Genomic DNA, 13,538 nt, shown 5'->3' with positions numbered 1-13,538 from the left:
AAGTGCAGCCACTGACCTTGTCCCCATGTCCTGCGTACCAATGAATGATCTGAATTACCTAGACACGAAATCAATGGCTGCCTCCAAAGGCACTGAGTTCATCATTGGTGGTTAGAGGCCAGCACCACTTGGAGAAGAGGCTTCAGATAGGATTCAGTCCCTGAATAGGAGCCAGAATCTGCAGCCTTTGAAACCCTCATGGGCCGGCCAGAGCCTCTGATTCTGCATTGTTGGACTTCATGCCTCTTTTGCAGGCAGAACCCAAAGCCTCCTTGACAAAAAGTGCTGTCTGCCTGATGAATGCATTAGGGCATTCAAGTTCAAAGCCGGTACAATACTGGCATGCGAGAAAGAGAGAAGAATGGGGAGACAGGGTGGGAGCTGGGGGCCTCCTGAGGCCAGCAGACTTTTCTACAAAAAGAACCACCTCACTTCCTGGGATCCTTGAGACCCAGCCCTACAGCCTGACAAGGCTGGCTGTGATCAAACCCAGCCCCCTCCCAAGCCCCGAGGCACACCACACGTGAGGAAGAGGACTAAACACACACTCCTCCCAGAAGCATCTTTGGATTCCGTAATTGTTGCTCTGAAATCTGTCAGAGGTTCCGAGGGGTCACCGAGGCAGCTCTTTGGAAAACAAGCAGACAGCAGTGAAGGAAACCAAAGCCTCAATTATGGTGGGGCCTGGAGCCTTTCAAAAGAGATGGTTTAATGAAAAGGTGCTGTCGAGAGCTAACTCTGTGGAGGGTTGCCGTTCCTCTGCTTTTCTCTGTCCCTTCCCTTCCCACTTAGTCAGGAGCAGCTGCCCAGCCTGCAGGCTCCAGGCCCACAGTGCCTGAGGATTAACCCTGCAGGGTGGAGAGGAAGGCGCTGCAGTGCCAGGAGCACAGGACACTTCCTGAGTGTCCCCGCTTGATGCCTGTAGTCTGTCCCCTTAACTGGGCTGTGACCCTGGGTTCTGGACCTGCGGTCCCACTGATACGCCATTCCCTCTTCCAGACTGCACGGCGATCGAGGCTTAGAGAAGACAATGCAGCCAGAGCATTTGTCTTTACATTGTTCATTGTTTGACCAAGGGGACGTTTACCACAGACTTAATCTTTAGTAAGTACTTATCTTGACAAGTAAGTTCTAATTTAATCTTCCAACAATCCTTGGATATGGGCACTATTATGATTCTCATTGTATAGATGGGGCAACGGAGGCCCGGGGAGGTGAAGTAACTTGCCCTAAGTCACAGTAGTAAGTGACAGAGCAAGGATTTGAACCAGACATTCCGGCTTTAGAGCCAGGCTCTCACACTTCCGTCCTTGTCTCGCCCTCTCTGATGCTGACACACTATCTTGGTCAGTCTTCCAGAAAACTCTCCTTAATCCCAGGTCTCACCTTTAACCCCCAGGTGCTTCCTAGTCAGACCTCCCCCTCTGCAACCGGCTCTCCCCAACCCTGATCTTCTTCCTGGGTGCAAGAGCTGCTACCATCTGCAGGCCTTAGGTGCAAAGATGCTCGCGCCCTAATAGGATTTCAGGGCAGAAGGGTGACCTGGGGACCCAGCACCTGGTGTGCTCTACCATGGTGGCAAAGAGATAGCAGAGGGGCTAGGAGTGTCCGTTCTGGAGAGGTTCGCTTCTGGGCTATTCCAGATTCCAATCTGGACCCCCACAAGAAAAAAGAGGGTGGTGGGCTCTAATGGAAAATGCATGCACGTGGAGAGGGGCTTTGAGATGAGCTCCAAGATTGACTTCCCACCTGGGATGAGTCAGCCTGCTGGTACCGTCCTGCCTAAAGACAGGAATTAATAGAGCTCAGAAAGCATACGTCCCGTTTCTGGACTACTTTTCTTTTCTAGCTTGTTAAAGACTTTAATGACGGCATCATAATCCAGCCGGAGGAAATCCATAAAGCTATGAATGTCCCCATCAAGGAATCAAGACAGCAGCAACCTCTGGGGACACACCAATTTAGAATCTGCAGGCGAAATTCAGACTGAGCTGCAAAGCCAGGCATTGTCTGCCAAGGGACCAGTCTGGACTGAGAAAAAGGACAAGTCCCAAGCTCTGGTTTTATTTCCAGACTTGCTACTGGCTGTGTCAGCCTCAGTAGTCACCTCCCTGGGCCTCAGTGCCTGATGCTGTATGTGGAGGGAGGGAGGAGAGGAGAGGAAAGAGGAAAGAGAATGGGGGTTAACTCTGGCATCCACTGAGAAGTAGTAGCACCATGCAAGGTGCTTTACATGAAATAACCTCCCAAGCTCTGGAGGACCAGTATTATATATCCTTATTTTATAAAGGAGGATAAGGGTTGAGAAAGGGAAAGCCAATGTCACACTGCCTAATGCAAACGGCTTCCATGATAACAATGACAGCAAATGACAATAATAGGTAACATTTATAAAGTGCATGCTGAGCTCTGGGCAATGCAGGTATTGGCTTATTTAAACCTCACCAAAAAGGCAGTCGGTAGGTATTGTTATCCCTATTTTCCTGATAAGGAAACGGAGCATAGAGACCTGTAACTCCCACCCAGTACCAGCAGCACCATCGTCTTTCCTGTTCGTGTCACAGCACTGTCGTGAGGACCCGTGGTACCAGGGAGCAGAAAACACGGCATGTTCCTGCAGAAGAAAGTGGCCCCTGGGCCTGCCTTTGCTTCTTTCCTGCACTGGGTCCCTCTCTGGCAGCAACGGGCACTTAACCTCTGCTGATGAAGTGAGAGCCCAGGCGCTCATGCAGGTGATTGGTATTTTTCTGTGTCCCTGGAGAGCTGGAGCAGGTGGTATCAGAAGTGCAGAGCTCAGCTGGGAACAATCCTGGGGTGGGGGTGGGGAACTGGTTTAGCTGTGAGTGGGGAATGGGTAAGTGAGTGGGAGAACAGAGAGGAGATGAACGGTTGAGAATAAGAAGGGTAGGAGAAGTGGGAGAGACAGACAGACAGAAAGAGATAGACAGACAGACAGGCAAAAAGAGTCAGAGATGGAGAGAGAGACACTGAGGCAGAGACAGTGAGAGGGAAAGGAAACCATCAGGGATCAAGTCTCCCCAGTGACACCGCTACTAGAAGGCAGGGCCTGGCTTTGGTGAGTCGAGTGTGGGCCTCCACACCGCTGGCCGTAGAGTTCTAGACTGGAAAGGCCGCTGTAGTTAGGGGACGCGCAGGACGCAGCACAGGGAACCTCCTAAGCACTTTCACGTGTCCCGCCTCATTTTCTCTTCACACCACCTCCAAGTAAGTGGCTCAGAGACTGGAAACTTAACGCAGAGAACGAAGCCACTGGTTCGGGGTCCCCCAGCAAGTTGGTGCCTAGGGGCGACCACAGCCTCAGCCAGGGGGTTCCTCAACACAGGCCAGGGAGCTCTTGAAGGTAAATCAAGGGGCAAAAGCCTCAGGCCAGAAGAGAGCAATGGTGCAGAAGCCAGCCCTTCCCACCTGCCTGTCCCACCCAGCGGAGAATTCTGACTGAACGCGACCTGGGAGACAGCTCCTGCTGTGCCCCTGTTGGTGATCACACCCCATGAACCTCTGGTCTTCCCCAGCTCTCATGGGCGTGCAGCCCACCAGCCCTGCCATCCCCACAAACCCCCTCACACTGCCTCTTCCCTCCTAGGGCAGGGCAGGGGGGTTGGGCCTGTGTGGGAGGGGGATCAGGCACTTCATGCATCGAAGCTGCTCCCACGTGGCCCCTGTATCTCCTAGTCACAAATGACTCCGTGATGGCCCTGCCCTCACAGAGCCCAGCATCCAGCAGGGGGATGAACACAGGTAAGACTCCACCTGACACGTGGCGAATGCTGAGACGGGCGTGTAGACAACGCCAGGGGAGGGAGGACAGAAGAGGCTCCTCGTCACTGGGCAGTCAGGAGGGGGCCCAGCAAGGGCTGGGCTCCAGAGGACAGAAAGGAAGAACATTCCCTTCCCAAAGGGGAGGGGAGCGGGATGGTCTGGGTTGGCTAGAGTGTGGGGAGCACATCAGGGTGGGAAGGAGGGCTCCACATCCCGTCCTAGAGACAGGGCCAGTGGACCAAGTGTCTGGTCCCACCCCCATCGCCCCCCAGGTTGAAGTTCAGGCTCAATCCTAGAGGCCAAAGGCAGATGAAGAGAAGGGGGTTCAGGACAGCAGGGCCAACACTTGCCCACAGCTCTGCGACGTGTCTGGGGCAAGTGCTCGACCAGCCCCTGCTGACCACGGGCTCCTGCACTGTCACCGTCCCCTAGCACCTCTGTCCTCACTTCCTCCTGAGATTTGCTCCAAAGAGAGGACCCAGCCTCAGCTCCCTTGGGCACCATCCCGCACCCCCTGCCATCCTTCCTAGTCTGAGTCAGGAAGAGCCTGAACTTCTAGGAAAGTCTTCCTCTAAGAAGCAAACACTCTGTGGTGGCAGGAAAACTATGGGCACCATCACCTCCTACATCCAAAGCCCCCGAGTCCCCAGGCTGATTCCTCAGCAATATTGAAATGTACAGTGAAACAAGGCCCATGGGTTTTCCCAGCGTCCACACAGCACACCCCAGGGGTTTCTGTGTGTGTTTCTGTGCGTGTCTCCTAGTGGGATGACACAGTGCCAGCGGTGAACCGAGTGGGGTTAGAGGGGCTTGGCTGAGGATTCTTGACGGCAGCCGTGAATCCACTTGGGAAGGCCAAATACGTAAGAGCCAAGCTTGGGGGGATTGTTTCCAGTCATGGTAGCTTTGTCGGGGGCCACGGTGCTGGTGCGGGGGCTTCAGACTCATGTCAGGCTACGCCCCGGGATTTCACACAAGCTTTCCTGCAAGGTTGTAGTCAGAAATCTTGTCTTTTAATGATTCCATAGGAGAGACCTGCGATGGGAGTCAGGAAGAATAAATTTTAAGCCCCACCTGCTCCTCCTATGCGCTGCATGGCCCTGGATGAGATACTGCAGCTCTCTGAGCCTTAATCTCTTTCCTCACCTGCAAAAGGGCGATTATATCCTTCCTTTACTGGGATGCATGGACTAAACAAGGTAATGTCCGGCCAGACCTCAGCACAGCAGTGACTGGCCCCCGGCAGAGCTCAGTCAACTTTGTCTACAATTATAAGCTGTTAGAAAGCACTTGGCGTAGAGTAAATATTCCACAAATAAGCACCATACAAGTGTAAATAATTATTAATTATTATGATGACTAATCATCATTATTGTTGACGATAAACGTTAAGAACTGCTACCCAAACACCAGCTCACCCACTCAATCCGTCTTCACATGGTTTTCACTCCTCAACCACAAAAAGACAGTTTTTTCCGGGACCCAGAGAGATGGCTGGTTCCAAGCAGGCAGACAGGAAGCACTGTACCCACCTCCCCCTTCCCAGCAGCACTGCCGGGCTGGTCTCATCCAGACAGGTGACATTCATCAAAACATACCCATTCTGGCTACACAGGCTCCTTAAGGTCTGGGTCTGCTTGGCTCCTCTGCCTCTGAGATGTTAAATAGTTTGAATATCACCTAAGCGAGAGCAGCCCGTTGCAAGTCCTTCAGTCCTGTCTGATGTACAACAAGGCAAACCTAAGTACAGAAATAACCTGGGGGAAATCCCGGTCCAGCACCCAAAACTCTTCCTGTGGGATGAGGGCTGACAGGTAAGGAGCAGGTGAATCTCAGCGCCATCCTGAAAAAAGTGAATCAGGGCAAGGCCTACAGAGGCACGCAGGGCCTAGCTCAGCCCTAGCGCGTAGGAGCTCAGTAAATCCATGGATGGAGGGAGAGATGGATGGCTGGAAGGAAGGATATGAATCATGCCTTTCATTTTCTGCATTTCTGATGCTTTGACATCTGCGGCTTTGCTAGTCTGGAGAGACTGCACCTCCCGAGTCTAGTCAATTTCTAGAGATAGTAAACAACTTGCTTGCGAGTACACCTTCCATATGCAAACCAACCCATCCAGAGCCCATTACCAACCCCACCCCAGCCACACACACTACTTCCTTTATCAGGATCTCATTCTCCAGGCAACTATCCACCTTCCCCAGTCTCCCAGAGCCAGATACTAGACAACTAGGGACAATCCATGTGCCCTGCAGCCCACTGAAATGGTCCAAACTAGCTAATCCTAAACCTACTTACCTGACCCCACCTGTTCCTTGTCTCGGAACACAAAAAAGACTCTTGCTCAGGTTTTCCCCTCACTCTTTTCACTCCTGACTGATGCTGGTGCTTTCCCACGTAGCCCTTCATGGGGTGGCATGCCCCCTCCTCTTCAAAATCGTGAGTAATGAACTATCTTTTCAATGAAATTTATCTCCTGATATGATGGCCTTGTTTTACAACAACGAGGGGTGGAGGGAGGAAGGGAAAGATGGAAAGGTGGAAGAAAGGGAGGGAGAGAAGGAGGGAGGAAGAAAAGAAATTAATCTGAGTCTGACGTTTCTATAGGGATGGTATGACCCCCAACTTTGCTCTATGCTTTGAAAGAAGCAGCTTCCTCCTAGCAGATTCTGGACGTGTTTGGGAGAATGGCCCTTCACAGTGATTAACACGGCGTGTTTTCAGTACTTCTGGGGACAGACAGCCTGCTGTTCACTGGCTGTGAGGTCTTGGACAACTGACTTACCCTCTCTTGACTCATTCCCTCAACTATTACGTATGTATACCTACCTTCCACATCCTTGGATGCCAGAACGAGCACAGTACCCGGCTCAGAGCAGCCACTCCATAAATAATGAATATTATTACTGGGCTATTCTGCAGTCCTGCACCCTGAGTGCCATCTGGTAGAAAGACTGTGCTGTTTGGTCTAAATGTCATCCTTACCCAGAAGCCCCTATTGGGTCTCTTGGTCTCAGCCTCCCAGAAAGCTGTCCTAACCCCCTGTCAGTCGCTGGCCCACAGCTCGGGGCTCCGCAGGCAGAACATGTGCTGCCTGTGTGAAGGAACTAGTCCTCTCATCTGGAATCACGCTGGCCCCATCCTGCTGAGATGCTGTTTGGTTTCCCCTGCTGATTGTAAAGTGAGGAGGGGCTGGACCTTTAAACTGGAATCACATTTTAATTTCCCCATCTCCCCCGTACACCGTCACTCAGTTAAAAAAAAAAAGAAAAAAGAAAAAAAAAAGCTAATTTTAAAATGGCTGCTCTTATGATGGACGAGATTAATGGATCTTGAAGAGAAGCCAGTATACCAACTGTTCCTGCAGCCATGATGAAAGCTAATAATGTAGAAAATTTCTGCCAATTCCTTTAATTCATGAATATTTAAGTCTGTGAAAAATCTGTCAGATTATATCATTTTTTTCTGGTGATTTTCCGCCTAAGTACATTTATGGCGGCCTGCCAGTTGCTCAAGAAACTTCAACGGGAGCAAAATCATTTGTGTTGTTGTTGTCGTTACGAGAGCCTGTCGTCTTCGAGCTGGATTCACCTCCCATGCAGGACAGAGCCAGGTTCACTTGAGAGAGCCAAAGGTACCTCCTGGGAGTTTCCCTCAGCAGGTATAGATTTTCCCCTTAACCCGAAGGCTGGTCGGGCCTTTGAGAGCAGAGCCTACAGTTTTCAAACTGTGTTCTACGGTACCCAAGGGTTCCTGCAGGTTCCCAGGGCGTCTCTAGGAGGGGTCGGGCAGGAAATGCTGAGTGGATGGGGTTGGGGTGGGGAGTGACTCCCACTCCCACCAAGCAGTTTTGCTTTCTGCATTGAGGTTCCACGTAAAATTTCCTTGGAAAGAAGTGTTGCCCCACATTATAAAAGTAAAAAGGAGGTGAATTTGGAACCACAGCTTTAGCCCACCCCTCAAATAACAGATGGAGACACCGAACCTCCCCAAGGATAAGTAGTTTGTCCACATTACAAAGAACATTAGTGGAGGCCCCTGAGCTGTGGCCAGGGTCCTCAACTCCAAGCCAGCGCTCTCTCCTTTCCAGCACATTCTGGATGACCTCTCGAGGGCCCAGCATAGTCCGTCTGGGGAAAGCAGGAAGTGAGGCTCAGATGGCCGCAGCTCCCAGCCACCCTGGATGGGCCTCTCCGAAGCCAAGATGTTTCCTTGCAGAGACAGGAGAGAGACAGTGAGCAGGGTTAGTTAGTGACTCGGGAGGGAGGGGCGGCCAGCTTCAGAGATGATTATCATTCAGAGACTTGGCTGCAGGAAGAAGCGAGCTGCTTTTTATAGGAACTCCAGTTCCTCGTTTTGTTCTCCTCGGGTTATGCTCCAAAGAAAGCCGGCTCAAGTCAGCTGGCAGGAGAGTCAGGCAGAGGCAGCGGTTCTGGCTGCGATGGACCCAGTTCAACACTTGCTCCAGCTGGTCACGTCCTCACCGGGGCGGCCAGCCGCCTTCCCACACTCTGCCAGGGCCCAGGTCACCCCCGCCTGCTGGGCCGGAGCCCAGCCAAAATCAACAAGTCTTTGAGCTTCTCCTTTAGACACTGTATAATTACAGCAAACACGCACTGGCAGCGAACAGCAATCGTGAGGCAATTGTTGAAGGAGCTCAAAAGCGCTTGGCATTTGGTCCTGGAGAGCAATGCGAGGAGCCCCGGCTTTCGCTGGCTCTGCCGGCCAAGCACAAGAGACTTTCAGAAGTCGGGAGTGGTGCGCTGGCACGGCACCCACGGCATGTGGCTCATCAGCCATTTCCTTGATAGTGGGTTCCTTTTTACCACCAAGCCAACCGACTGACTCATGAGTCAGTGACTTAAAAAATAAATAAATACCCAAGGCCCACAGTGCCCGCAGCCAGCGAAATGGGCCCCTGCCACTCTCCGGGTGGTTTCGTTTTTCATTTTTTTGTCTTCTTATTTGAAAACTATGAAAGTGAAACTGTACATCTACCCCTAGGGCCACTGCATTCGCACGGGTAGGTGGCCAGAGGAGATAGGGTGGGGGGCCAGGTCTCCCGGAAAGCATGGTATTTCCATGGACCAACAGGAACCATGTGCTCGGTGTGCCCACTCTGAGCCAGGCCCTGTAAGAGGCGGTGGACAAGAGCTGATGTTAGGTGACCACATAACATGACAGGAACCCACCTGGGTGTGACTTGGTCATCCTCTCAGAAACTTTATGAGGAAAATAGCTCTATCTTCGGTTTATATGTGAGGGAAGAATACTCAGGTCCCAGGCTTAGTATATTGCAGAGTGGGGGTTTAAACCCAGAGTTGTCTGATCTAACAGTCTTCTCATTCCCAGACTCATCATTCCGTAAACAGCTGACCTTCTGAGTGCACCAGGTGAGTACGTGGGCTTATGGGCTGATTAACCCGGACATGGTCCTTGCCCCCCACGACATTTAAGCTTGGAAGGCAGAATCAATGAGTTAAACAGATTGTTTCACTGCAATGGTGGTTATCACGCTCAGAAGAAGTCCCCTGTGGTTATCGCATGGGGCAGAGGGCCTGGCCTGGCCTGAGAGCCTGAGGGATGAGTAGAAATTAAGTGGGCAAAGCATTCCTGGCAGAAGGCACTGCAGGAGCAAAGACCTGAGGCCAGGAGGACGGTGTCCTGGGAGCTGACAGAAGGTCAGGGAGCTGGACACACGGACTTGAGGGGGTCACCAGAGTGGAGAACTTGGCTGGAGCCTCGAAGTCCAAGGAAATAATTGGGGCTACACGCAATGGGATTTATAGACGATGTAATACAGAATTGTACACCTGAAATCTATGTAAATTTACTAACAATTGTCACCCCAATAAAATTAATTTTAAAAAAAAAAAAAGAAAAAGAAATAATTGGGGCTTTATCCTAACACAACGGGGCAGCCATTGATGAGTTTTAAGCAGCAGCATGATCAGAGCTGGGGTTTTCTCTTAAAGGATCCCCTTGGTTACTTTATGAACAGTTGGCCACAGGAGCAGGAGTGGGTGTGGGGAGTTACTGAGACACCAGAGTAACTGGAGGCTCTGGTTTAGGGTCTAGCTGAGGGCACAGGTCCCCAATGCCCTCACCTCACCTCAAAGCTGTTCCCAAGGATCTAACAGCTAATTAAGGTAATCCATGATGGGGGCTAATGTTAGATATGTGGAAGTCACGCTCAAAAGGGCAGAATGACAGCTCATGGCCTCGCAGAAGGTGGATGCCCCTGGTTCTGAGTCCTGTGCTCTGTGCCCTCACTAGCACCTCTGCCAGCCTGGGAAGGGCTCAGCTCCGGCTGAGGCCAGGCTTGGGGTGACTGAAAAGCAGCACCCCTTTCCTCTTCTCTCCTGTCTTCACACTGTTGTGTCACTCTTTTGAGCAGTCCCTTGTGTCCCCTTCCAACCAGGGACAGATTTCATCCACATTGGAAAGGTACTCAGTGCACGCCTCCCACCTTTGTACTTGCAGCCTCTCTCCAAGGAGGGCTCTCCTGTCCTGGTCCTGCCTTGTCCATCTGGGCACATGTTGTATGATCAGAGCTCAGGGACCCTTCCTCCAACTCCCACCATCTCCCTCCACCTCACCCCTTAGTCCTTCCAAGGTCGGAGGAGTCAAGGGCAAAGGGAGTTGCTCAGAGTTGCATAGGGGTGGACCCTCTCCCCCTTCTCTCCCTGCCCCTGGCAACTGGGCTGGACCCTCGGTTCTGGCCTAGGAGGCCTCTGGCTGGCTGGGGCACCAGGTGTGGGGGCAAGTGCCCTCTGCTGCCCTCTGTCTGGCCCTCCCTCCACTGTTCCCACCCTCTTGCATGACAGAGCAAGACTTGCTCTGGGCCTGGTGTGGGCTAAGGGGCAGCAACTCCCAGAGCCCTGCACTGTGTCCAGGAGCCGAGGTGTCAGCTCTATCACAGGTCACTGCAGCCAGGCCAGCCTGCTGTTTACCATGAAGAGCCCTCGGGGACTCATGGGGAAGGGTGGCCTCCAGGGATGCCTGGGGCATTAGACTGACACCATCCTCAGGGCATCAGAGCGACTAAGTAACTCACGCTCAGTGGGAACCAGCAGATGAAGCCAAGCCTGTTCTTTTTATATTGCTTCCTGGATCAGTGAAAAGGACGGAGAGAGGAACCTGCAGGGCTCTGTCCCCAACAGCCGGCCATGGTGACACCCCAGGACTTCAGCAGACACCAGCCCTGCAGAGGCCTGGCGCAGGGAGCCTGTCTGCCTGGAGCCACACTTCTAACAGCCGGGCCGGGGCTGGGGTCTGGAGCCTGGATGGCGAGTGGCTGAGGCCCCACAGAGAGCCACAGCCCAGCCCTCAGTGAGAGCGCCAGCGTGAGGAGAGGGTTCGCCATTAGGACTTAGCTGCTCTGGCTCTCGTGGGCAGGGTTTTCAGAATCTTTCCTGTGCGCTCCCGACAAGAACACCCTGTCCCCTCCCTGCTCACCTGTTATCCCCCTCCAGCCCCACGACCCCAGTCCCCGTACTCCTCAGCCTGCCTTCCAACCCAGACCCTCACCAACCACTCAGAGTTGCCTCTCTCTACCTCCCCATTGTCAGGGCAAACTTATTTATATAAGCGTGAAGGGAGGGAGGACAAGTGGATTAATGCTCCAGCTGACCTGGTGGGGCAGCCTGCTCGCTCACCAAACACACATCATGAAAACTTACTGCTCAGAAACAACGTGAACTCCACTAATTCCTAAATATTTAATGGCCCCAGCAAGAATCAGCCTGGGTTCCTGAGAGGCAGTTAATTGCCTCCAGGACAGAGGAGAACAGGTTCTCTTCAGGGCCAGGAGGCATCTCTGCTTCTCGCCCCCTCCCCAGCCCCATCCCACCAGCTCGCACTCACCCAAGTGTCTAGCAGGTGGCTTCATGCCCTGGCTCTGCTGGCTGGTCACGCCTGTCCCTGAGCTCCATGCAGTGTCCCCGACTTAGGAGGCTGGCTCAGTCAGCCCCTCAGCTCCTGCCTAGTCAGACACCGCCAGTCAGAAAGGAGAAGCAACCTGGTGGAGGGCACAGAGAGGAGCCAGAGAGAAACCATGAGAGACAGGCTATCAACCCCAGTGTGAGGGGGGAGGGGAGGGGAAGAGAGAGGGCGAGACAAGGGCTAAGAAGCTGGCCCGTGGAGCCCAGTCAATGAGGAGGACCCAGTTCCGGCCCTGGGCTCTCCCAGGGGGATGCTGGGTTGACACCCCTGCCTTGGGGAAGCACCACTCTAGGAACAGACACAGAAGAGCCTGCAGGAGGCTATGGGGACAGGCACCGCCAGTGCTTGGGGGAGAAGGCAGGCCAGCTGGCTGTCCCCTCCTGCTTGTGGCGGGCCTGAACCAAAGGAGACCTGTGCACTTGGATTCACTGCTGCCACCCCGCATCTGGGCTCCTGGCCCTGGTTTTTGCCAGCACGACGCCTCCTCCCCTCCCCTCTGGTCTCTGTGTGGGCTAGTCTCCATTTGTCTCTCCCCCACCACTCTGTCCCCAAGATATTGGCCTCTAGGACTGCATCCTCCTTTGACTGTTGGTTTTAGGGGCTGAGAGGAAGGAGTTATCCATGGGGAGGCCCAGCGGAGGTGAGAAGGAACAGGCTGCATGTGTCTCAGGCAGTCCCTACACCCTGCAAGACCACAACTCCCCCTCCAGGGGTCTAGTTCTCCCCAGGTCCCCATAACACGGTTCCCCCTGCCCCTTCATGTCAAGGATGGTAACCGCTTCCACCCTTGTTATCCTCTGGGTACCTCAGCACCCCTTATTCATTCCCTCCATCCTGTCTACCCCGCAGTGAGAAGCCCCTGCACTCAGTTCCCTCACTTAAACTATTGGGGCAGATCCTTTTCCTGCCAGGACCCGGCCAAGCAGCAGGCTTCCCCTCCACCCCTCATTTCCTCTTCCTGTGGTCCCTCAGAGAAGAAGAGCTGCCCTCTCCAGAGGCAGTGGCGTGGGGTGGGAGAAAGAGGGTGGCTTTGGGGATCAGGCAGGCCTAGCACCAACAGCCATGGGAACGTGGGCCAGTCCCTTAAATTCTCCAAGCCGTGGTTCCCTCATCTGGGAGCTAAAGACCATGGGAGCAGAAGCTTCCTCGGGACTTAAGGAGATGGAATGAGCCCTTCTGCACACTTGGCGTCCTCACTCTTCCTAGAGGCACACAGCCAGTGAGAAGTGGCCAGACTGCCCCCCACCCTCTTATGGGCTCCCCAGAATCCCCCCTACATCCCCTGGGCCCCAACAGGCTAGCTCATCCCATAGTAGCCCGAGGAGTCTCTGGAGCCCACACCTTCTGCCCCTAGACCTCAAAGCCACAAACAGAGAAATGATTGTCACGATTCCTGATGATGGCCTCTGACCACAGAGAGATGGCCCACTCAGCCCCCCTCCCAGAAGCTGAGACTGCCCCTGAGCCCACCCTGCGGGGACCACCCCTACCCTAGCCCAGGGAGCTCTTTCTCACAGGATAGAGAAAGGTGGCCATGAAAGGAGTCTGTCTGCCCCAGCTAGCAGCATTTGTCCCCACGCCTGCTGTATCCCATTCCCAGGCAGTCTGAAAATAATGCCATTAGCTGCCATACTGATACCTCCTCTGTGCCAGGTGCAGTGAGCAGGCAAAGCAGCACAGACGTGAACAGCTTGGTTCTAGCTCAGACGGTCTGGGTTCCAATCCTGGACAGAGGCCACATCAAAGGCTCACCCCAGCCACCTCCAGGCCCCCTGCTCAGAACAGGGGGGTCCACAGTGACCCCACATCGGTGC

Source organism: Rhinolophus hipposideros (assembly GCF_964194185.1).
Source record: "Rhinolophus hipposideros genome assembly, chromosome: 5".
Taxonomy (NCBI): domain Eukaryota; kingdom Metazoa; phylum Chordata; class Mammalia; order Chiroptera; family Rhinolophidae; genus Rhinolophus; species Rhinolophus hipposideros.
This window is presented reverse-complemented; position numbering follows the sequence as displayed.